Raw genomic sequence first — 27,197 nt, 5'->3', positions numbered from 1 at the left:
AGGTGGGTCTAGTAGACTTCCTAAAATCAGTTGCCCAAGCGGTGTCTGCGTAGGAGGTTAACTTTTGATCGTAGTGTTTTTCTCAACGATTCTCGTTTGCCGCCTGTGAAATCGTTATGGCAGCTTTAAAGGAACAAAGAGTATGTTTGAAAGTTTGTTTCCTGCTTGAAAAATCGGTAACGGAAGCTTACCAAATGCTTTAGCGGGCTTTCAAGAGGACGCTATGAGCCGCACATAAATAAAGATCGTGCTCATTCTGGGCGTGATCATCTCGAAAATACGAAAACATTGCGAAAATCCGCCAGAAAATCAAGGATCGACGTTTCACGATTGACTAAATTTCAGAACAGACAGGAGTGAATTTGAGTTTGTGTCAGCGAATTATGACTGAGGATTTCCAAATGAGACGTTTTTCCAATAAATTTGTTCCTCGCGTGCTCACACAAGATCAAGAAAACCTTCGTCTGAATTTGAGCCAGGATTTGAAAAATCAGATTGAAAGTGATCCAAACTTTTTAACCAAGGTGATGTGAGTTCCTAAGAATGAAAATGAATAAATAAATAATCTAAAATGGAAGCGTTTTGATGGTGTCGAGACTGAAAAAAGAACTTCACAAAGAGCACTGGACGATATCAAAGTTGAAGAGTTTCAGAGGTGCTTCAAATGTGAGATGGACATCTGGAGAAGTGCGTCGCATCTAATGAAGGAGACTGAAAGATTTTTAATTTTTTTTTTAAAAAAAAGAACAAAAGTTGTGTTTCTTTTGGGTTTTCCCTCGTATGTACGTAGTTATTGTTCTGGATGTTGATGCAAGAAAGTATGTTTACTTTCACATCTTAGATGTGTGTCATTGTCAATAATAGGGTGCTTCAGTTTGAAATTCTTGAACTTGTAAACGCTAATAAGAAATGTTTGGTGTATATAGCAAAAAAGCATATCATTTTACGCACAAATGAACAAAATACGGTTTGAAATTCTTGAAATGGTAAAAGCTAATAGGAAATGTTTGGTGTATACAGCAAAAAGCATATCATTTTACGCACAAATGAGCAAAATACACTAACAGACTTTAATTTGGTAAACAACAAAAAATTCATACCTGGTTTTGTTTTAATTTAAACATTCCCTCCAACTTTCTATTTTAGAGGAGGCAAAAAATAATGCAGGGCGGGCATTGCTCGCTCTAGCCCCTTCCTGGACACGAGTCTGGTTCAATAAGTTGCGGTTGAATGACTGCACATGCTAACTACGAAACAGTACCCATTACCTTTGAATGCAGCATCTATTTGGGGAAGTGCTTTGGATTCTCATCGCTGTCCAGCAACTGTGCAAAATACCGTCAATATTTCTTGTCGTATGTCACAATTCGATCAACAAATCGATCACTTTTAGGATTAGGAATTAAATTTCAGGACTGTAGGCAACCATGGCCATTTAGCCCGTCACGTATGAGGGATAACGTCCCTCGGTCAGCACACTATCCGATGAAGGGGAAGAAAGGAAGCGGCCTGGGACCATTATGTTAGGCACCATCCCGTCATTTGTTTGGTGTGAATGAGGCAAAACCTCACTCAAGACGGCTGGCCTGAAAAAGCTGTTAAACTTTTTCGACCGAGTGTTCCCATCGGGAATCGATCCCGTGATCGCTCGCATCAAAGATGAGAGCGTTAGCGACTGCGCCACGCGGGGCCACATAGATCACTTTTGTTACGAAGAAGAAAGACAGAGATTTCGTATCCCTAAGTTTTTTGTTTTTTATTTCAGTTCTTGAATCACACCTTTGTTGATTTTTTTTTTTTTTCATTTGGTGCAAATGAACAAGTGTTGAATTGTCATTGCGAAGTAGTTCTGCAATCTCTTGAGTTGTTTTGCGGAGGTTCGCTTCAATAATGATCCTCAATTCGTCATCCTTAACAGAAGGATGTCCACGACCATCTTAAAGTTTTCACCTCGTTGACGAAACGTTTGAAACCAATGTTGAGCTGTGCGTTCACTGGTGGTTTCCTGGCCAAATGCTTGGTTGATATTGCTTGCAGTTTCCACAGCCATAGTCTTAATTTGAACTCGTAAAAAAAAAAAAAAAAAAAAAAAAAAAAAAAAAAAAACTTATCTCATCCATACTTAGACAGCCCAAATCAAAGAAATGTTATACAATTGAATTAGCAGAGAAAACTTCGTAATTTAAGGTAGTTTGTTACATGACCATTGTTAAAGTTTTTTTTCTTCAAAATTAAGCATCAAAGTTTAAACTAAGAAAAACAGCAAATATTATTACACTAACCTGATTATCGATACTTTTTTTTTTTTTTTTTTTTAGTTTAACGTCCTACGTTTGTGCACCGAGGCTAAGGGAGACTGCGATGATCAGATGAATTATAATGACCAAACTTTGAGGAAACTGAGAGAACTGACGAACACGATGTTTGTCCACAACAAAGCTCACTCGGCGGGAATTATCGAAACTTTAAAACAAATTATAAGAAATATTCGCTTAGGTCATATTTTATTTATCTATAACCATAGAGCAAACATATTCCTAGCATATATCGCCAGCATCGTATTCTTTTGCAGTTTTTACTTGACATTTGCCAGAACTGTCCACTAACGGAAATGTTTAGAAACATTGTTAGTTGATTTGAAGTTAACCGGTCCCATTCAGCACTAAGATTGTATGAGAGGTGTATCTACATCTTAACGTGATATCCGGATTGCATGAGCTTCCAGCAGAGATCAAACCCTGGTCTCCTGTGTCGAATGAGCGTATCCACGCATATAGCAACGAAGGAGTTTTGTTTATAAAGCATAGAAGTAATTGTCTTTACTCACTACTTAAACAATAGTTCAAAATGTATTAATTAATAACAAATAATTAATTAATAGCAAATAATGCATTGTAAAGCACATATCTCAGTTCTCATGTTTCACTCTGAATAAAATATACCTGATTGAATAAAATCTTGTTCTGCAAATTTTTTCCAGCCGTTAAGTTATTAGGTGACATTAATAATGCATGAATTCCATCGTTCTGTGCGTAGAGTCCACGAAACAAAAGCTCTTCCAAACAGATACAGATATACTTTTCGAGACGAGAAGCCCCTAGTTTTGTAGACCAATAGTGTTTCTAGCGTTAATAGCACCTAGGTCAACCGCGGAAATTGAGCCCCCTATCGTCTTAATCTTCTATTCATATGATTTCATTTTTTTTTTTTTTTCATTTCTCCTTTGCTAACATGATTGCATCTTGACTGTAGAGAAAACCAAAATGTATTATACAAAATATTTTATTCAGTTTAAGACAATCCTTTTACAAAACCAAATTTTAAATGATTGAATAAACTTTATCGTAATTTCACTTCGATCGTGATTATTATTTTTTATCTACACAAATTATAGTTATTATTTCTTTTACCTTAAGCGCTGAAAACTTATCTAAAATATCCTCAAATTTCGTTTATTCTACTACCTGAACTTCTATTATTTGTAAGACTTTATGACGCGCTGGCAAACTTGAAAATTTAAAAGTGAAAATTAATTTAAAAAATATAAAGTTAACATAGTGAGTTTGAGTGAAGTGCAATGGTCAGAAAAGGGTAAGACAGTATCTGGAATTTACACGATATTCTATTCAGGTGGTCAAGGTGGAGAATTGTGTCGCGATAGCAATAATGAACGAAATAGCAAAAGCGTAACCAAAATAGAATGCTGCAGTGACCACTTGATCTTTGTAAAACTAAGCGGAGAAGCAGAGGATATTGTGATAATACAAGTATACGTACATAGGCATACCTACAACCGATCATGGCAATGAAGTACAAATAATATATGACAAGTTTAGTGTGATATATTTCATCAGGAGGTCAACGCGATACTGATGGGACACTTCAAGAGCGTAGTGGGAGAAGGAGCTGTGAATAAAGTGGTAGGACTATTTGGGTTGTAGGCAACACGATATGATGATGAATACATAGTTTAAGAAAAGAAAAAAAAGAAAAACAAGCTGTACACGCGGAAAAGTCCAGGAGATAAGAAACGCTACCAAATCGATTACACTTTTGTCAAACGTTTTTGGAATAGTGTACGAGGACGTGAAGACACTATAGGAGCAGGCATTAATTCGGATTACAAACTGGGTTAAAGTCAATCAAGAAAAGTGAGAGAAGAAATCGAAAAAGATCTTAGAGTGACTAAGAAGTTTGACAGTGATGTCAAAGAAGTAATTGAAGAAAAATTCTGTGCAATAGGCGATATGGTATGCAGTGTAGAAAATAGCTGAGGAAAAATTAAACAGATTCTACTAGACACACTCAACAACGACGTTAGCAGGATGGAAAGAGTACCGAGAAAACCATGAGTAACTGAAGCTATGCTTAAAAAGATGGAGGAATGCAAAAGAGCGAAAACCGGACATCAAAGAATATAGAAGGTTGAATAATGATTTAAGATGAGAGATTGACAAAGCCGAAGAGAAGTACACGGAACAGATGTGAAGAAATAATGGAACTTCAACGGCGCAGCAGATATAATCTGATGTACCAGAAAACACATGAATTAGGAGGGAAAGCTAACAAAAGTATACACACGTTTGGAATCGAAGATCATAAAGATCATGTAGCCATCGACCCCGAAAGAATTCTTAGAATCTGGGAGGAATACATAAAGGATCTATATGACCAGAAGAACGGTCTAAAATATATGGCGATCGAAGTAGAGGAAGAGATGAGTGATGAAAAGAAAGGACCGGGTATATTGAAAAGTGAAGTAGTACAAGCATCAAAGACATGGGAAGGAAGAAAGGCACTGGAGACGACGACATACCAACGGATTTGTTTATGGAATTAGAAGACAGTAGTAATGGGGCGACTTGGCCTCACTTTTTGGCCCCTGGGTCCCTGCCTGGTTGTACCAGGTGGTTGTAGTAAAATTTGGCAATTTTTTTTACGCATGAAAGGGAACAAGGTGAACTACCCAAATTTATCATAATACATGTTAGGGTCCGGTACTATAATACCAAATATATAAAATGAGCAATTTCCAAAATTTAAGGGGTGGGCCAAAGTACCCCTCCCAAAAAAATTTAAATAGTGCACAAATGTACCTATGTCTTATGTTAGGTAATGGACCCCTATACATGACCATATAACCATATAAGGTAATAGGACCTCATCCAAGAGGACAAATTGGGCCAAAAGACCAAACACGTGGTTGTACTAAAATTTGGCAATTTCGTACCCCTAAAAGGGAACGAGGTGGAACACCCAAATTTATCATAATAATACATGTTAAGGTCCGGTACTATAATACCAAATATATAAAATGAGCAATTTCCAAAATTTAAGGGGTGGGCCAAAGTACCCCTCCCAAAAAATTTAAAGGAGTGCACAAATGTACCTATGTCTTATGATAGGGAATAGACCCCTATACATAACCATATAACCATATAAGGTAATAGAACCTCATCCAAGAGGATAAATTGGGCCAAAAGACCAAACACGTGGTACAACGTATTGCTTACGTTTATATTTTGACAATTTTGTACCCCTAAAAGGGAACGAGGTGGAACACCCAAATTTATCATAATAATACATGTTAAGGTCCGGTACTATAATACCAAATGTTTAAATTGGTCAATTTCCAAAATTTAAGGGGTGGGCCAAAGTACCCCTCCCAAATTTTTAAAGGAGTGCACAAATGTACCTATGTCTTATGATAGGGAATAGACCCCTATACATAACCATATAACCATATAAGGTAATAGAACCTCATCCAAGAGGATAAATTGGGCCAAAAGACCAAACACGTGGTACAACGTATTGCTTACGTTTATATTTTGACAATTTTGTACCCCTAAAAGGGAACGAGGTGGAACACCCAAATTTATCATAATACATGTTAAGGTCCAGTACTATAATACCAAATGTTTAAATTGGTCAATTTCCAAAATTTAAGGGGTGGGCCAAAGTACCCCTCCCAAATTTTTAAAGGAGTGGACAAATGTACCTATGTCTTATGATAGGGAATAGACCCCTATACATAACCATATAACCATATAAGGTAATAGAACCTCATCCAAGAGGATAAATTGGGCCAAAAGACCAAACACGTGGTACAACGTATTGCTTACGTTTATATTTTGACAATTTTGTACCCCTAAAAGGGAACGAGGTGGAACACCCAAATTTATCATAATACATGTTAAGGTCCGGTACTATAATACCAAATGTTTAAATTGGGCAATTTCCAAAATTTAAGGGGTGGGCCAAAGTACCCCTCCCAAATTTTTAAAGGAGTGTACAAATATACCGATATCTTATGAAAGGGAATGGACCCCTATACATGACCATATAACCATATAAGGTAATAACATCTCATCAAAGGGGATAAAATCGACCAAAAATCAAACACGTGGTATAACGTATTGCTTACGTTTATATTTTGGCAATTTTGTGCCCCTGGAAGGAAACGAGGTGGACCGCCCAAATTTATCATGATACATATTAGGGTCCTGTACTATAATACCCAATGTTTAAATTGGTCAATTTCCAAAATTTAAGGGGTGGGTCAAGGTACCCCTCCCGGGGTGCATTAATATACCCATATGTTATGAAAAGTAATGGACCCCTGTATACGTCCATATAACTATATAGGGTAATAATACCTCATCAAAGGGGATAAATTAGGTCAAAAAACCCCGAAATTTAAATTTTTGGCAATTTTTTACCCATGAAAGGGAACGACATAGACACCCAATACTGATAGAGGTACATACTATGGTCCTAGGCTACCACACCAAATTTTTAGATTTGGCAATTTCCAAAATTTAAGGGTGGTGGTCCTATGTACCCCTAAAAGGGAATGAGGTGGACCACCCAAATTTATCATAGTACATATTAGGGTCCTATACTATAATACCCAATGTTGAAATTGGACAATTTCCAAAATTTAAGGGGTGGGCCAAGGTACCCCTCCCAAATTTTTAAAGGGGTGCATTAATGTACCCATGTCTTATGAAAGGGAATGGACCCCTGTATACGCCCATATAACTATATAGGGTAATAACACCTCATCCAAGGGGATAAATTAGGTCAAAAACCCCCGAAATTTGAATTTTTGGCAATTTTTTACCCATGAAAGGGAACGACATAGACACCCAATACTAATAGAGGTACATACTATGGTCCTAGGCTACCATACCAAATTTTTAGATTTGGCAATTTCCAAAATTTAAGGGGGGTGGTCCTATGTACCCCTGCCAAAATTTAGGGGGTGGGCCATGGTACCCCTGCCAAAATTTAGAGGGGGTGGTCCTAGGTACCCCTAGGTCATTGACCCCGGCCAGGGACCATGGGTCCTGAGGCAGGGACCCAGGGGCCAAAAAGTGAGGCCAAGTCGCCCCATTACTACTAAGACAATGTAATGAAAGTACTGACTTCACTTATTAAAAGATCCATCTGAGTGGAGAATGGCCAAAGGATATTCTTGATGTTGCAATGATTGTATTATTCATGGAAAAGCAGGCAAAGAAATGCAGTGATCACAGAATCATTAGCCTTATTTCTCATATCAGAAAGATGATTGTGCTGATGTTCAACAGGCAGCTGGAAAGTAAATTAGAAGAGATGTTGGAAAAATATTAATTTGGATTCCAGAAAGGAAAAGACACCAGAGATACTATTGCTTTGATGAGAATTATATCAGAATGAGTTTTCCATAAGTAGAAGCTTTGTTTTGTTATAATTAAATACAAACTAATTATTTGCTGAGCAAAACTATATATTTTCATTAAAATTCAACACGTGTTACAGTTTCACCAACTAACTCTTTGGCTTCATCAGACACTATGTGATACAGGATAACTGTACAATTGTATATACATCTTATGATTATCAATCGTATATATATCGTATAGGATGTATATACGATTGTACAGTTATCCTGTACCACATAGTGTCTGATGAAGCCAAAAGTTAGTTGGTGAAACTGTAACACGTTTAATTTTTAATGAAAATATATAGTTTTGCTCAGCAAATAATTAGTTTGTACAGAATGAGTTCTTGACGTAAGTGAAGGTTTGTGTTTGTGCTTCATGGATTTGTAAAAAGTTTTCGACATGATCAATTGGACAAAACTTCTGCAAATACTTAAAGAAATTGGCGTCAACTGGAGAGATCGACGACTAATTCACAACCTGTACATAGGACAGGAATGAAGGAGAAAGTAATAGTGTGGAGATTGGAAGAGGAGTCAGACAAGGATGTAGTATGTCATCTCATTTATTCAACATTTACAGTGAATGGTTAATCAAGAAGGCATTACTGGAAGTTGGAGATTTCAAGATTGGAGGGCAGATCATTAAAAAGGTCAGGTATGCGAATGACACGTTCTTATAGCTAGAACCGAAGAAGGCTTACAGTAGATGATGGACACTGGGAAAAAATATAAAATGGAAATCAACGCCAAAAAATGGAAAGTCATGAAAATATTCCGTGAAACACATCCTTACGGATCAGAGTAGAACAAAAAGAACTTGAAGAGGTCGATAATTTCAAATATCTGGGAAATATTTTGTGGAGAGGCGCTTACTGCACCAAAGAGATCAGTTCAAGCATCGTCATAGCTAAAGAAGCATTCAACAAATAAAAATTACTCTTAACTAGCAGGCTTAATATTGGAATAAAGAAGTATGGTTCAGAGACTTGGACATTATAAAAGTTCGAGAAGAAATATGTAGAGAGTTTCGAAATCCTGTGTTAGAGGAAGATAAAGGTAAAATGGATGGAGAGAGCAACGAACGAAGATGTTTAAAACGAATAGGAGAGAAGAGGACGCTTTTAGCCAGCATCCTTCTTGGGAAGTTCAATTTGATTGGACATATCTTGCGAAGAAATTGTCTTGTTCATAATGCCGTAGAGGGAAAGATGGAAGGAAAGTGAGGAGTAAGATAAAGAACACAACTGATCGATGATTTGGAAAGAGTTAAAAGAGTAAGCTGAAAATCAAGAAACGTGGAAGAAACATTTCCAGGCCCGAACCTAAGAAAGAAAGATACTCATTAGATCCAGGACCTGTCAATAATACTTAATAACAATAATAGAGGAGATCAAGATCACACAATCTGTCTTGTTCCGTACGAATTAGCATCTCGCAGGAATAAAAATGACCTTGGGAATTGATTTGTAATTACGAATGAGACTAGGCGCGTGCCCAGCAATTTTTGTTGGGAGGGGTTCACGCTTTATAGGGAGGGGTCCAATACTACAAGCCACTACGTCTATGTAGTATTGAACGGGTATTATTCTGCATCCGAAAAGACAATAAGTAACTGTAAAATACTTCCATCTATATTTTCTGAAAAGAAATAATATAACTAGGTAATTTTCATAAGATAAAGCACAGATGAAATGCAAGATCAAATGTTCATGCTACATCAATCATTTCATTGTTAAACAAATATTATTTGATTCAGAAAGTGTACAAATGTATGTTGAGTTAGGAAGGCAGTTTATTGGGGAGATCCGATACTACGGTGATTCTAGCAGATGGAATCCCGTGAATGAGACTTAGGTTTACCACTATGATTCTGAATTGCGACAACAAACCACAGAGTGCACTGAGCTCGGTTTTCAACTGCAAAGTACCCAAAGTGGTGAAAATCATGAAAGAAGGTTATAACAAGTGCGCCCATCAGGGAGGGCAAGGTGGGGCGCTCGCCCTCCCTAAGAGGAAATTGTACTTGGGAATAACGAAAACCTAATATAATTTTTAAATTAGTTACAGCAAAATTTGAAACTATATTTGAAACGTTGCTTATACTTGCTCCCCCTTGGAAACCACAACATGGGCGCCCTTGGGTTATAACATCAATTTTGGGGGATTCAAAGGGAGTGTTGTTAATTTATTTCTTCAAAGCGGTAAAAAACAATAACAGGGAGTATGGAACACAAAAATTCGTGAGAAAAGACCTGGTTTATCAAAGAAAAACATTTTTCACGCAAAAAGTGCATCGGCTCACAACAATGCTCCTCAAATGACCAAATGAAAGGAGTCACACTACAAATTGCTAGAGTATGCACCAGAGATGGTTATCTTCCCTCATTTTGCCCTCATGAGGGCCGCCCTCACCCTCACCTCACCCTCATTTTAGTAGTTGAGGGTGAGGGCGATAAAGTAATTGAGGGTGAGTGTGAGGGAGGGTGAGTATGAGGGCGTCAATGGAGGGTGAGTGTGAGGGCGTCAATGGAGTGTGAGTGTGAGGGAGAGTGAGTGTGAGGGCGTCAATGGAGGGTGAGTGAGGGAGGGTGAGTGAGGGAGGGTGAGGGTGTCAGTTGAGGGTGAGTGTGAGGGAGGTGAGGGTGAGGGTAAGGGTTCATAAAATTAATTATCTTGCAATTCTTCATTTCTGGAAAATATGTTAGAAAATGTAATGTAGTTTTTTTCTTAGAATTAATCGTCGTTCACAGAAAATCGTCATATCAATATTCCATCAGTTTCATACGCTTTTCATGCGCGAAGACAAGATGTTTCTCATAGCTTTATTACTTTTCTATATGTATATATTTTCACTTTATAGAAATAATAGTTACGAAATATATAAAAAATATCTACTGCAAGTTTTTGGCTACCGAAAATTTCAAAGTTTAACGAAAGTAACCCGTTAAAAATACTAGAAGTTCTCAGGAAATAATGTTTTTTTTTCATATATTCGTTCAGAAGAGAAACTAATAAATATTCATATATTCATTCATTCTGAAATTGTAACTAAGAAAAATCTTTATTTCTTCTCCTAAGTAAGAAAAAAATATTTATAAGAAAAGTACAAAGCTGCAAGCCACATAAATAACTATATTTAATTATCAAAATAGAAAGATATTTCCTGCTTTTGGCTATATACGTATTTTTAGACTTCCAAACTACGCTATGCAAATGAAAGGGAAGTCTTATAGAACGGCTGTGTCCGTCTGTGTGTCTGTCTGTCAACAGGTATCACATCAAAATCGGTAAGAGCTATTGACAAGCGGTTTTTAGGAATCGATCCAGCATCCCAATAATAGGTTGCATCTCCTTCAACAACCTCCTACTTAACAGGTACCCTCAAATCACCTTGGCAGTCAATCTGTTAAACCGGAAGTGGTAGAAATCGGAAATTTCCGGTTTCAAATTAAACACCACGAGTAAAAAACAGTAAAAGCGATCGGCAAACGGTTTTCGGAAATAGGTGGATATGAAAGGAACCACCTTAACTCCTGCATTTCTACTAAAACTGGAAGTGGTATAAATTCACTACTACTTCTGGTTTCAATATTGATTTTCCTAGACCTAAAACGGTAAGTGCTATCGACAAGCGGTTTTCGGGAATCGATTCAGCATCCCAAGAATAGGTTCCATCTCTTTCACCAATCTTCGAGTTAAACAGAAGCTATATTGAACCACTTCTGGTTTTAACAATATGGTCATAACTCAAAAACGGTAAGAGCTATTGAGAAACGGTTTTCGGGAAACGATTCGTCGTTCCAATAATAGGTCCCATCTCCTTCGACAACCTAATATTTAAACCGTAAGTGGTAGAAGTCAACTACTTCCGGTTTCTACTATTTCCAGTTTTACTATTGAATTTGTATAGTTTGGAAGTTTACCGTAGTTTCATACCGTAGAACGATACTCGCTTGTTCTATCATATAATTCTTGTCTTATCAAATACTAGGTTTATTACCAGGTACTCAATAACATTTATATATATACCCATTATAGGACCTAGAAAGTTGGAAGATTATTTGCTGTAATGTCATATTTCTATTCACGGATTCAATCAATATCATGGCTTAATGTGGAGTTAATACTTGATAGTGAATATTTGTTTAGGATGGAAAATTTTCAGAAATGGGAAGTTTTAATCGGAAAATTTTCCACTTCACATCACTAGCTGCAGGGATGGTTTCAGTAGAGCAATTGTTAATATGCACATTTAATGGACGGAACAATGAAAAGGAGATTCTTTCTTCTAGGGTAGAAAATGTTTTATTTGTAGCTGTACTTTATTTGAAGGAGCGCCGAGTAAACTTTGTGGTGGACAAACACCGGATGCGGTGTTTTTTTCGGGGTTCTTCCGTTCAATTCCACTTTCTTCATTCCACCATTTGATTCATTTTTCATCATCATCGTCTCTCTTAGCCTCGGAGCATAAACGTGGGACGTTAAACTGAATATTTCATTCCATTTTATTTGAAGGAGAACATTTCTAACCAGTTATTATCTGAAGCAGAGATCCTTGGGTTATCCGGGTTCGATTCCGTGCCGGACATAAGTTCCACGATAGGGAGAAAAGCTCAATTAAATATAAAACATAATTGTATTTATAATGATTTTCATATACAATTATAGTCCTAAATTTACACAGTTCAACTTTTTTATTATTATTACATTAAATATTTCCTGTTGTCTTTCGTGACATGTGGCTTGTTGGCACTGGCGTCACTAGGTCTAATTTGGAGTGTTCAAGCCTTCCCAATTTCTTACAAGCCCACCTAAATTTCACTATGTTACATACTGTTATGTTACATACACTATGTTAGAAAAGAGGATACTAAGAAAATCTACCGAAATTACAGTATTGACGAATTTGCACCCAAATGCAACAGAAGGTGCACACACGCATAGCCAGCCCAAAAATGTAAGGGGGGGGGGTCGATCCAACCATAATATAGTTCATCACTATATTATAGTTCATTTGCAAGCCTACCGTAAAAATTTAAGGGGGGCAACAAAAATTTAGGGGGTACCGGCCCCTAGCCCCCCTGGATACGGGCTTATGTCCATATGAGAATTTATACGTGTTGTATTACAGCTGTGTACGGCTTCTGAGTCGCACCTTCTAATTTAAACTTTCCCAGCTGCCAACGCAAGAAATGTTTCATTTTGAATGTTAACGCAAAAACAGGTTTGCACTCACCCTCATCCTCCCTCATTTTGCCCTCTTGAGGGCCGCCCTCACCCTCATTTTAGTAGTTGAGGGTGAGGGCGATAAAGTAATTGAGGGCGAGTGTGAGGGAGGGTGAGGGGAGGCCGTCAATGGAGGGTGAGTGTGAGGGCGTCAATGGAGGGTGAGTGTGAGGGCGTCAATGGAGGGTGAGTGTGAGGGAAGGTGAGTGTGAGGGCGTCAATGGAGGATGAGTGTGAGGGAGGGTAAGTGTGAGGGCGTCAATGGAGGGTGAGGGTGAGGGAGGGTGAGGGGAGGGCGTCAATGAAGGGTGAGTGTGATGGAGGGTGAGGGTGAGGGAGGGTTAGGAAAAATGACCATCTCTGGTATGCACCATACTCACCAAATTTGGGCTCTTCTCACTTTCATCTGTTTCTAAATTTCAAAAAAAAAAAAAAAAAACCAAATATAAGCGTTTTTCATCAATTGAAGAAGTTGTAGCAACCATAGATGAATATTTTCGAGAACTTAGGAAAATCACTTTAGAGATGGGATAAATGAATTGGAAAATCGCTGGATAAAATATATTGAACTTAAGAGAGAATATACTGAAAAATAATTGTACTTTGATTCATTAATTCATGTTGTTCCATTGTTAGGCTATGAAGTTTCTGAATGACCTGGTACAGTATATAAGTTAGTAAATGTTTATTTTTCCATGACATCTTGCTCAAGAAGTGTTAAATCTCGACCCTCCTTGCGTACGCCACTGTTGTACGATGCCATTACGTAAGTTCCATGAACACGCTGGAAGACCCACAATCTCACGTTGGAGGAAAATACGCTAGCTATTGCAGTTTGATAACCGTATACATCAAACAAACTTGCCGACGTTCGTAGAATTCCATTCAAGTGTTTTGCATAAGAAGTCTGTGGAATGATGTTAGATAAGACTGCTAACGCAGCTATTATAAGGCAACGTGAGGTGATTTAAAAGTGAATCTGGAAGAAATTTCTTGTTATTTTTGATCTGTTTATAGTAAGAAAACTGTGGATCGAATTACCCCTAGCAGCATGTACAGTAGAACCAACAGTGGGTTTGTTGGATTAGCTTTTATCATTCCTTACAGCACCGAAGCCAAATCAGATTGGACGCTTGATCTATAGCTTAACTTGGGATTTCAAACACATGAGTTTCTACTGGGAATCGAACCCGGATCTCGCATACCGAAGGCATGTACTGTATATTAATCATATTCCCAGTGGGACTTTTCTTAATAGTGCGAAAGTGTATGCTAGCTAAGTGATTCCCAAACGATATGTAGTGACACTGCTGTAGGCTATTACGCAGTCCCATAGTGTGTATCGCGAAATTTTAGAATTAAAATTCCTAAATCATTTAATAGCTAAAGCCCCCCGGGTCGAAAACGACCCACTTACGTATTTTGTCATTGTTAAAGCTTATATATTTGTCCCAGGTCGTTTCTCACCCAGTATCATAATTAGCCAATGAGAGACCAGCAAAAAGAAATGACACTAAACTCAACAAGAATAGGTCGAAAACTGTCTATTTTTCCAAAATAAATCAAAATACAAAACAATAAATAAATAAATAAATAATAAAAAAATAAATTAAATAAAAATAAGAGCATATATGTGTTAAAATCAATTTTGAGACAGGCTGTAGCAACCAACGCCTGCAACGCACTTTAGCGTCCCTTTCAGCAGCGAGGCTATATGAGACGTGGACCTACTGATTAACGTGGAATCCGAACCACATGAGCTCCCGCCGGGAATCGAACCCGGTTCTCCCACGCCAAAGGCGCGTACGCTAACCGCTTAGCCACGGATGAGCTCAATAGTACATGGAGTCACTACTTTATAGAAAATTATAGTCTTATTTTATTATAATATACCTAGGTATATAATTATTAATAAAATATCATACAAGTGTGTAGCAATGTCCTGGGTATTCAAAATCCTGGGTCGTCAAAGAAGAAAAGGTACTGCGCTACCCACTGCCAACTTTATTCCCACGTCTTCATTTATCTCATTGCCTGGCCTTTGATAATAAACTGAACTGCGAACGTAACACCAACGAAAGAAGTAAATTGCGATTGGTAAACTGTTGGCTAAATGACGACAAATTATTGGTTAGCCAACGAGTACCTGTACTTCAAACCACATTGGACCAACCTATTTTCAACTTTCCAATTCCGTTTCCAGCCAAACAGATCAGTAGCCTACGCAGAGGCTACCAAATGTATTACAAGGGACAATGAATAGGTGAGCAACAAAATTTCGTGCGTCGGGAAAGGGTAGAGTGACCATTGAATGACCCTCGAAGTTGTCGATCAGCGTCGGTAACCAGTGGTGGTGCTAGCTTTGATTTCTTGGGGAGAAGGGCAAACGGAGGGACGCAGACTTTTTGGGGGGACGGCTATATTTTGTTTACCAAAAATAATACAGTAGTTTTATATCATTGGACTCACATTACAATACAGCATATCTGGAGGGCAGTCAGTGGTGGTGGAGGTGCAGGGCGATGATGCCATCGGGGAACGTACGCCCCCTTCTGCACTCTTATGTCATCACTGTTTGTGACAGATGAAAAAATATCGACAGTAAGTAGACAATTGAATGTATACAGGGACATGTTTAACATTTTTGCTGTCTCGGGCCATTAGAAAGTGTCACCCCCTCAATATCAACGTTTGTCTTAAAATTTCTATGATTTCCAGTATGAGAAAAACTGGTCCAAGGGCATTTGCCGCCACCCAAAAACTTGCAGTTCCGGCCCTGACTGTAAACGACGTTGAATTTAATTATAAGATTTTCTTTGTTTTCATTGGTGTTCAAAATTACATCACTGTGCGCTGCCTTTGTTGCATTTAGCTTTCTTTTGTGGTGATCAGGGGGGGCACGGTAACTCAGTGGTAAAACACTTACCTTGTTGCGTGGGGTCCCTGGTTCAATCCTCGGGTGAACAACATCGTGTTTGTGGGTTTTCTCGCGGTACTCTCGTTTCCTCCCATATTCTCATTCCACCAATTCTTCCGGGGCGGCGGTGGCTCAGTGGTAGACTGTTCACCTCTGGTGCATGGGGTCCTTGGTTGAATTCCAGCTCGGACCAAGTGAGTTTTGTGGTAAACAAACACCGTGTGCGTGGGTTTTCTCGGGGTTCTCCCGTTTCCTCCCACTTCCTTCATTTCACCATTTCATTTATTTCTCATCATCACCGTATATCTTTAGCCTAGCCGGCATTACCGTAATACGTAAAACTTAAAGATTTGATTTTATTTCATTTGCACCAATTCTTCCATAATCATTCACTTGCCTTAATCATCCATTTCCCTTAGTCTAACAGGATAATCGTGTTTGAACTGAAAGATTATTATTATTATTATTATTATTATTATTATTATTATTATTATTATTATTATTATTATTATTATTATTATTATTATTATTATTATTATTTGTGTGGTGATGAAACATGGAGTTAGTTGTCCCGGTGAAACTAAAACCCCCGGCTGCGAAATTCAAACCTGTAACCTTTGATATACTCTAAAATGCAATCGCTTCATGTCATGCGGTGAACAAGAATTAATATGTAAGAAAAAATATTTAAATAAATAGTAAATCAAAATACCTATTCAAATATTTAATAACTACAGAACGGCATTCTTTCATTCATAGCTACAACTCCCTGATATGATTTCAACGGATTCTTCTTCAGAAACTTACCGAGTTTGTCGACCTTGACATTGCAATTAAAAAGAAGTGCAGGAGGATTGGAAGCAATGAAGAATAGACAAAAAGCCCCTGAGGAGATGAACAACTTGAGCGGGAACAAAGTGTCAACGCACTCAGTCAGACCCATTGCCCTTCGGGTAAAAATGTATTAGAATTCTTCCACATAACGATGGAAAAATCATTTAAAAAAAAGGAAAAAAAAGAAAGAAAAGAAATGTAATAAATTCTACCAAGGTATATGAACCTGCGCAACTTCTATCAACCACTTTTCACAAAAGAAAAATAATCGAAACTTTGTTTGCTGTAGTAACTTACATTTTTTTAAATGTGAGTATTCCGTGATATTAAAGCCGGAGTATTTCTGGCAGTGACATATGTTGTACGTACTAAACATTGAAATTGGTGATTTTTTTCTCTTTCTTTTTACGTACTACAGCTGGAGGTCACACAGTGTAGTCTGGAGAAGAGGAATTGCGTTGACTTTGGTAAATTTGACAACGTTGGGGATACGTCATGCTTAAGAGGAAGAGGGGCGTTCGTGTGCTTAAGCTTTGAAAACATCAACATTCTCCGGTAGTGATGGGCACTATCGAATACTTTTTCCTATCGAATGATCATTCGATAGTTGTTTTGAACTATCGATAGTTTTTATTCGATAGTCCGATAGTTTTTCATTCATTCAAATATTGTGTTCCTACATGCTTCTCTGCTACCTAAACGTTCATTCGATAGTCTGACTGACAAGTCTACACTGGACTACACTCCCTGGAGTCTCTAGGGAGAGGTCCGCAGATTAACAAGGCGGATGAGGAGGGAAGAGAGTCGTTTACAAGTAGAAGCAGAAGCGGAATACCGCGTCGCTCGAGTGAAAGGTCAGCGGCAAAAGAAATTCGTTTCTCCGTTGCAATGTATGACAGATTTTTCCCTCAGCTACTATTCAACCCAGTCTCTTGGTTCTTTAATTAGTTTATGATGCTCATACTATTATATCAAACACATTATTGATAACTGTAAAAGTGGGACAAAAATACATTTCGAGAATGCAAAGATTGCTTGACGATTGTTAGTATGTGCACTCTTTGTGACACTTCCTGCCAACCCGGCAACAGAAATAAGGATTGCAATCTCCTTACTTGTTGGGACTGCAACAGCATTTGTATGTAGAGTAGACATATCCCGCTTAAAAAAAAAAAAAAAGTCTGGCTACGCCTACATCGGCGCAAATCTGTCTTAAACATTGGGGGTGGGGGTAAGATTTTTTTTTAGTGGTATTCAAAATATTTACGATATGAAGTTGAAAGACAATGCTGTGCAGGATCAGGGGAGCAGAATTGTCTTCAACATTGGAAGGAAGTCGGACACAAATCGTCACATTTCTCCACAAAAAACACATTTTAAATCGGATTATTGGGGGGGGGGCTGTTGTCCTTGCGCTAACCACCCTTCCCCTCATTTCTTAATACTATGCAAAAAAAAAAAATCCGAATTTTGACTTAAAGGCATAACTGTTGAGCATTAAATTAGATTCCATTTCTACTTTAAATTCCCTAAGAAACCTATTTTAAACATCACTGAATTAAGAACCTATAAATGCTTTCAGCCCAATTATGAAATTATAATATTGCTAGAAGAAAGAAAGGTTAGTCATTTTCAAAATTTCAGTTACGGTAAGTAAAATCATAAGGTTTTCCTCTTCGCAGCATATACTACATATATTTTATCATAGCTGGTGCTTGAAATTGCTCAGATCAGCTGACAGTTGTCCACGTACGGTAAATGAACTCTCCCCTTAGATCGGGATTTCTTTTCGGGATGCAATACACATCGAAATGGAACTTGAAGGGGAAATTGTACCCTCCCCTCTCTCTTCTGGTGACACGATAACGTTGCAAACTGAGCATATGTATGCAGTCACTTCTTTCCTCAATTCTCCATTGCCCGCCATTGGCTGAAATTCATTCGATAGTTTTTAACAGTCCACTATTGGTTGAAATTCATTCGGTAGCGAAAAACTAGTAGTGATATTAAGCCTTTTTCAGGGCCTCATAGCAAGACACTACGGCCCCTGAAGTCTTAATATAACTATCAACAGGCTGGAATTCACTCGCTGCTATTCAAAAACATTCATTCATGTGGCGCGTTCTGCTAGGCTCGGAAGAGGGCGTAATAACCCTTCTGGTTTCTCCCTTTCAACATGCAGCAAGGCGACAGGGCCGCCTAACGGTAAACTATCGATAGTCTGGTCTGGAGAGCGAAAGCAGTCTGTCAGATAGTTAAGCTCAAGTGCTGGTGTGTTTGCCCCCTACAAAGAAAAAAAAAATCATTCGATAGTCTGCCGGGCCTATCGAATACATTCGATAGTACAAAACTATCGAATAATTCGATAGTATTCATTCGATAGTGCCCATCACTATTCTCCGGACAGAACACTCCACGGGAAGGTCGGGTTTTTTATGTTACGTTTGGTCGTATTTATATTAGGTGAGTACTTTGTTATTACTGTATTCTGATATATGTTATTTAGCATGATTTTGTTTTCCTATGTTGGATAAATTCAAGTGCTAATTTGATCTTTGAAGCTCAAGTACATGTGTCTGAAGTAACGTCGTCTGCTTCGAAAATACTTAAATTACTGTCAAGCCATTTTTAGCGAAACATTAGTTGATTATATTTTGTTCCGTTTCTGCTACTGTGTCTTTAAGTTTCATTGCAGTTATAGAACTATATTCAGTTATCATTATTTCAGTTCTTGCAGAAGTTTAATAACGTGACTAATGTCGTAATGTCATTATTTCAGTTTCTAATGAAAGGGAAACTGAATAGCAATGTTGCCACGTAACAGTATTCCTTTTATATATTTATTTTATTTCTTTGAATGCCCTTGCGTCACAATACCGTTGATGACTTCTTTTCCTTGAGGGAAGATGTGTTCATCTTCAGAGCTTTCACTACTGTTTACTTTGGTCGCTTACGTGAAGTGGATGCATCAGTAGGTGATTGCATTAGCATACTATTTTGAAAGGGGCTATGCAGTTTTAGCAAGCGAAATGTCAAAACGAATTCACGTAGACCAGTGGTTCCCAATCTTATTTATTTGGCACCCTCTTTCTACGTACCCTGCATACTTCACATATCCCTCCTTTCCATAACAAAGATAAAATGTCAAACGTGTGGCGTTGTGAAGTTCCCTAAAGCTGAACTGTAAATGGTTGCTGCAAGTGGTTAGTCCTTGATTAATAATATTTGCGCTTTATTTCTCCCAGCAGCTTACACACCCTCAGGGGGGAGGCAATTTTGGAATCTGACGTAAACAGAATATTTCGAAATGTTCATTTTGATTTAACCTTCAAGTTTTCGAAAGGAATTGAAGCTTAGCAGCGTTTGTAAGTAATTTAAAGGCAAATTGACGAATACTAAAAGCTTTTAGATCTAAGTCAGAAATGAGCTACAATTAGGCCTAATTTGTTTGTTTCAATAAGTTTTTCATTTCCAATATAGAATCTAAGCCCAGGGCCGGATCTAGGGGGGGGGTCAATTCGGAGCATTTGCCCCGGGGCACAGCTGATTGAGAGTATGTAGGGGACGCCATTTCGATACAAAATTGGGAGGAAAGGGAGCAGATATACGTCTTTGCCCCGGGCGCAATATTTCGTAGATCCGGCCCTGTGTAAGCCTAATTGATAATTGCATTTAAAAGCCATGAAATGTGATGTGGCAGACTCAAATTAGACGTCAGCTCATGTGGTTCGGATTCCACGTTAATCAGTAGGTCCACGTCTCATATAGCCTCGCTGCTGAACGGGACGTAAAACTCAAAAATCAATCAATCAAATTAGACGTGATTTCGTATTAGAGCGAAAATCAATTATGTATTTGTCTCTCGGCACTGACGGATACATGGGGAGGGGGTTGAGTTGATTTTGAGTTTAACGTCCCTTTTCAGCAGCGAGGCTATATGAGACGTGGACCTACTGATTAACGTGGAATCCGAACCACATGAGCTCCCGCCGGAAATCGAACCCGGGCCTCCCACGCCAAAGGCGCGTACGCTAACCGCTTAGCCACGGAAAAGCTCTTGGGGAGGGGTGAGGAGGGGTGTCCCCGAAGGGTACCTTTTCATAGATGTGTATTCAGTGGCGAGTAGGCCGGGTAGACACATAAACACTAAAAGATACAATAAAGAGTAAATATATTTGCCACTATTTATACTAATGGTAGATAATTATTTAACAAATAACATCAACCACTACTGTAAAAGTAATTTCCTACTGTCATTAACCAATCAAATGTGTATATGTATCCATAAGCAAGGGAGTGGGCCTACCCGAAATTATATCCCAAAGCCGCCCCTGTCTATATTCATAAAATATTGCAATACCGGTACTTTGTTTCGATTTCATTTAAAACTCTTTATTTTAAATCTACATTGATCGTCCAGGAAGCGATCCTCCCCTCCAACTGACTACTGGATTCGCTAGCGTCCGTCGGGTCTGTTATTTTGACGCTGATGCGAGTTAGTACCACCATAGAGCAAGAATAATATGCTATGATACTGCTTTTTAAAATATTGAATTTATAGTTAAAAAATATAAATAAAAAATCGATAGGGCCGGTTTTCTAGAAGCAGGGGGTCCCTAAAAGATTACCAATTTGCAGCGATTCTTTGATTCATATAATTTTCACGCTGATTAATTTATTGTTTCTATAGATTATACACATTTAATTTTCAATTTTTAAAACACTGTAACAGGGCTGTTTTTTTCAAAAGCTAATATTTTTTTCTTTTACCTGTTTTTCATAAGTGAAAAGAGATAATGAAATGTAACTTACCACAATAATAGATAATGTTATTCTACACCCAAAAATACGAATCGGAAGAATTTTCAGTGTTGCCATCCATAGAAATTACAGTGTGACCAGAATTTGAATTACCCAAAAAACTAGGTTGACAACGACTAGAAAAATGAACTCAACTGTAATTGATGACTTATCATGCTGTCTATGTTCCTTGTTAACTACTTTTTAAATAATATTTATATTTATTTTGTAATAACGTATGTAAGTTATTACAAAATAAATACAAATATTATGTAAAAAGTAGTTAACAAGGAACACAGACAGCATGATAAGACATCAAGTTCCGTCGAGTTCATATTTCTAGCCGTTGTCTTAACCTAGATTTTTGTGTAATTCAAATTCTGGTCTCACTGTAATTTCTATGGGTGGCAACATTGAAAATTCTTCCGCTTCGTATTTTTGGGTGTAGAATAACATGATATATTATTGTGGTAAGTTGCATTTCATTAGCTTTTGAAAAATATTTAGTAGTCTACCCCCATAAATCAGTTCCTGGGATGGAAGAATGAGAAAAAGTATATTTTCCATCATATGCTTGAAAAAAAAAAAAAATCCTTAAAGGTTGAGAAATAGTAAGAGTATTGACAACCATTGTAAGGGATAGCTAAAATTCTATTGATAAATAAGCTTGAAGTTTGTGCATGTTTCCATTTGAGGATGGAAATAATTTATAGGTATTTAACATCATTGTTAAGTTTAATGTAATCGCATTGCAAGATAGTAATTATTTGTGATGGTTGGTTGTTCTATTATTACTATTTTTATCACTGTTATGAAATCAAGGGGCGTCATTTGTGAAGGGAAGGCGAGGCATTTGCCCCCTTGAGTTTGAGAGGCCCATACTTTTTAATCGATCATATCCTAATATAATAATTAAAAAGAAGTTGAAATTCTTATGTCGGTAGAGCATCTTCACCCTTTACCTGGGAAAATTTGAAATAACGCTACTGTACCAAACATAAAACATATTAGTGAACAATAATATGAATAAATCATATACCAATGATTTTGATTAATTAGCTAGCTCTAACAGACTTTCCTGTAGTTTTTCACACTTGAGATTTAATAGTAACAGCAACAAAATATTTATCATTGATCTGCATACACAATGCAATGCAATGCAATTACATAAATGGGCTATACAAATACACGGATCTCGTAGTGGGCCGCGGTGGCTCAGTAGTAGAGCGTTCACCTCTGGAGCATCGGGTCCTTGGTTCGATACCAGCTCGCACCAAATGATCTTTGTGGTGGACAAAGACCGTGTGCGTAGGTTATCTCGGGGTTCTCCCGTTTCCTCCCACTTTCTTCATTTCACCATTTCATTCATTTCTCATCTTCAGCGTCTCCATTAACCTAACCGCCGTGATCATGGGATGATTTCCTGGATTTCGTAGCTTCAAAAGTTAATAAAACCTCTGAACCAAACTAGTTTTGGTGTTAGTTTTAATTTGAAAATGGACCGAATAATGTTAAGAAAATTGATTAAATCAACTGTTTTCCAGTGTGATAAAGTTGCTGTCTGATTCCATCATTTTAATTTCTATTTTATTTATTTATTCATTTATTCAACCAATTTGTAGAACGTTAGTAGCTTAATAATCCAGATTACTTCCGTACAGTAGAGTGCACAGAAATTCGTCAGACTCATAGTTGAGGACACGGTCCTTTTTTGTATACATATCTTAATATAGTAAATGTTTAATAGGATCACACAAAGTAAGCCCTATAAGGGTGTAATACTGGAACGTCCGTTCGTTACTGCTCACGATAGCCTGAGCGAAGGAGATTTTTCTTATTTTTCTGCTATAGAGGATCTGTCTCGACCGAGTTCGTTAATAGTCAATGAAGTAACGTCACGGGTAACGGTTACTTTAACGTATTGTTTAAAACCCATGACATTCCCTAACTTCTATGCAACCTGTATAGGAGCAATGCATTATTGGTTGCCTCTTATAAAGGATATGTAGATTTCCTTCTTAGAAAAAGTTAATTAGTCTTTAGTATCACATGATTCTCTTTACTGTCCTTACCAGCTTCTTTTTTCATAATATCTTGTTGAGACGGTTTAAACCCAGTAACCAGGGCCGGTACTAGGCAATTTGCCGCCCGCTTTCTCTAGAAAGAAAAAATCTTAAAAGTCACGATATGCTACCCCATTATGAGCATCGAAGGGGGGGGGGGAGATACTCACTCTTAGAAAGGCGTGAACAGTACAAGTACAATCTCATTGTGTTCATTTTTTCGTTAATAATAATAATAATAATACATTATGTTAGTGAAAGATAAACACATCTGCAGAGGAAAGATGGTAATTCTCTTTATAGATTTCAATATCGAGCTTCAATCTCAATATATCAGTTTGCAATTCCGGTGCAACTAGGTCTTTTACCTTTGTTTCTTGATTTTCTTTCTATATGTGTTAAAAAATCTTTAAAAAAATGTTTTCACCTTCAATGATAAGGAACTTGTTTGTGACAAAGACAAGACTAGTTTTCATATCAAAACTGTGATAACTAACTAAATGGAACAGGTGTTTGCTACTTTTCGAGAGTTCAGTTCTTGTACTTGACAACAATCAAGCAATTCATGCTGGGATTTGTTTGACCATTTGCTTTAGCACTGTCCATGTGATCTTTAATGCGACCTTAACATGATTTATGAATGTAGTATTCAAATAGGTTAACTTAGTAAATTTAACTGCCATTATCATGAAGTCTGTTTCCAACAAGAAATATTTATTTTAGATAATATAATTACGACAGATTTTGCCACCTCTTGAAACTTGCTCCCCGTGGAAATGCACGTATTGCACATATGATCGAGCCGGCCCTCCACTCAGGTAGTTCAGACATGCGTTGTCCTGTCTGTGTCACTTGCGTTATTGCTGTTATAGGGACATCCATAATTTGGATTTTTGTGATATCGTAGCGTCTTTAATTTGTAACACTGTGGTAGCCTACTCTTAAATTTCCTTTTAATATATAGATTTAAAATATTTTATAATCTTACGTAGTACCATATTAAAAATATTACTATGTCGCGTGGGCAAGTTAATCTGGTTGACATAGGAGAGTATGTCAATATTTCCCTGTCTATGTTTACATCATACAAAATATCAATGCTTTTTATCAATTAATTTAAACCTTACAATGGTATATCAATATAAAATGGTCCATCTGTAAACACTACTTATTCTCTCATCGGAACCAGTGATGCCAACTTGAAATATTACAAAATCCCATCTCGAGACACAGAAATTCACATTTTGCTCTTGAATTTCCCACGTTATACTAATTAAAGAATTTAATACATATGTATACAAAAAAATATTGTATACCACTCGCTATCTTCAATGTATGAGTGAACTAGCTTAATCGTAAATTTCGATCTCTGCATTTATCAAATAAGCATTTTCCTTAATTGAAAGAGAAAATTGAAAATCTGGACGAAAGCAAGTACATTTTTTCTAGCATTTAAGATTTACACCATACTTTGGTGAGATCTTTTAATGAACGTAACGTAACGATATTGGAAGAACTTTATTTTTCGGTCAGTTTGTGTGGAACATTTTTTAAATTAGTTATTTCTCATTTCGTATTTTACTTCTACCCTTAATATATATATATATATATATATATATATATATATATATATATATATATATATATATATATATATATATATATATATATATATATATATATATATATATATATAATTTTTAGTTATTAAATACCATAGCACAATTTACGTTTCTTGGAGCCTGTTTTTTTTTTTTTTTTTTCACAATCACAAATTGCTTCTGCATTAGTGTGCATTAATCTGCTTCCCCTCCAGAGAGAATTTTGTTGCTGATAATGAAGTATGAGAAATCCCATACACAGAGTGTCTCAAAAGTTCCCTGACAGTATAACTCTGTTATTATCAGAATTACAACAAAATGTAAGAGAGGAAACAGTCTCCAAATATGATGTTTTCAATTTAAAGTGAAGGGAAAATATTTTAAATCGGAAGAGCCGTTTGGGTTGTACACTCTTTATGCGCCCAATGCTAAATGAAAATCCAATGTGGCATTTACCTGGACCCACAATATAAGTGAATGAAGTTACTGTCTTTTACGCTAACGTATTGATGGCCAGCCCACATTTCAAAAATGCTCCCACTCAGTTTATGTTGTGGATCCAAGTAAATGGCAACGTAGCATTTTCATTTAACATTGGGCGCATAAAGAGTGTACAGCCCAAACGGCTTGTCCGATGTAAAATATCACTTCACTTTCAATTGAAAACATATGTGGACACGGTTTTTCCTCTAACATTTTGTTGTAATTCTGATAATAACAGAGGTACCCTATGTCATGGGACTTTTGAGACACCCTGTATATTGCCAATCGCGACAAAAATTCACTTTATCCCTTTTCCAGAAATTGTCAAAAAAAAATGAATTTTTCCGATGAGTTGGCATCATTGATCGGAACAAAAATTGTTAACAGTGCTTATTCTTCTACCTCATTGAGGATGCAGCCATCTTGTAAGAACTGTGGCGTAACGAATGTGACATTTCCTTGTGTGACGATAACAAACGACCACGAGCCGTTTGACATTTACAGCTGAATGTTTTTATTTTTGACACGTTTACAACTGCGTGAACAAACCGCTTGTGGAGAGAGTACCTAAATGAGGTGTTGATTCTATTCAAGGTGGGTGCCCATCAAATGGAAAAGAACGAAATATGAGCGCCCAGCTCATCTCTAGACCAGGACTGCCGATTTTCCTTTATTTGTTACAATTTTAAAACTTTCTCCCGATTTGATTTAATCCGGAAGCTTATATCTCCCTTGAGGTCATTCCGTGCCGGTCTTCGTAAAATTCTTCGTACAGCAACACAACGCAAAAAATGCAATTGTCATTATAACTGAAATGCCTAGTATCGTAATATAAAAGCAAATTTTGCATTGCGATTACGCTAAACGTTACGGAATATGCTCGCTTATGTAAAACAAATGGCGACTTCAACGATGAAAATACAGATAAAATCTTAATTTTTGAAATTTATCTTTTCTTTTATAGTCCATATTATTTTAGAATCTTCAAAATCCTTCAAGTTTGCTGAAATCTCTGAATAATCGGCAATCATTTTATAGATAGTTGTTGCTTAATAAAATATTTAAATCCAAGCATTTTTTGTTCAATTTTAATAGCCGTAAGGTCGTAACAGTCTTTCTTACTTAATAAAAAGACCTTGGTAAGCTTACTCCACATATCAGTCTCTTATTATCTAGTCTAGTGTTTCCCAATCTTTGGTCCGCGGACCTCTGGGGCCCCGACATTTAAAGGGTGTCCATGGTACACTTATCTTCATTAACCCGGTGAGCACACTCGGTCGAAAAAGTGTAAAAGCTTTTTCAGGCTAGCCGTCCTGACTGAAGTTTTCCTGGGTTTTCCTAATTCATACTAGACAAATACCGGGATGGTACCTAACATTGTGGTCCCAGGCCACTTCCTTCCTTCCCCATTTATTTCTTCCTCCCCGTTTCCTCGGGTAGTGTGAGTGCCAAGAGATATCATCCCTCATATGTGACGTGCTAACATGGTCATAGATGCCGGAAACAGAAATCGACTTCCTAATCCCTGTTTTCATTAAACTCTACCTTACAATGTTGCTCACACC

At 37.3% G+C, this 27,197-nt stretch overlaps 1 protein-coding gene across 2 annotated transcripts in view; it reads left to right on the top strand.

Annotated features, from left to right (window-relative positions):
- The first annotated feature begins 17,156 nt into the window (after window positions 1–17,156).
- Window positions 17,157–27,197, top strand: part of LOC145673433 (UDP-glucose 4-epimerase-like) — a 124,994-nt gene continuing 114,953 nt past the window's right edge. The window contains exons 1-2 of one of the 2 annotated variants that reach the window (XM_081743133.1): window positions 17,157–17,241; window positions 19,089–19,148. The gene's annotated coding sequence lies outside the window, so the exon portion shown is untranslated. Of the gene's footprint in view, window positions 17,242–18,746; window positions 19,149–27,197 lie in introns of those variants that run through there. The other variant, XM_081743135.1, reaches the window with a different exon arrangement.

This window comes from Thermobia domestica, chromosome 16 (assembly GCF_964235325.1).
Source record: "Thermobia domestica chromosome 16, izTheDome1.hap1.1, whole genome shotgun sequence".
In the NCBI taxonomy this organism is placed as follows: domain Eukaryota; kingdom Metazoa; phylum Arthropoda; class Insecta; order Zygentoma; family Lepismatidae; genus Thermobia; species Thermobia domestica.
Note: the sequence above shows the minus strand (reverse complement) of the source record. Positions and strands in the feature narration are given on the sequence as shown.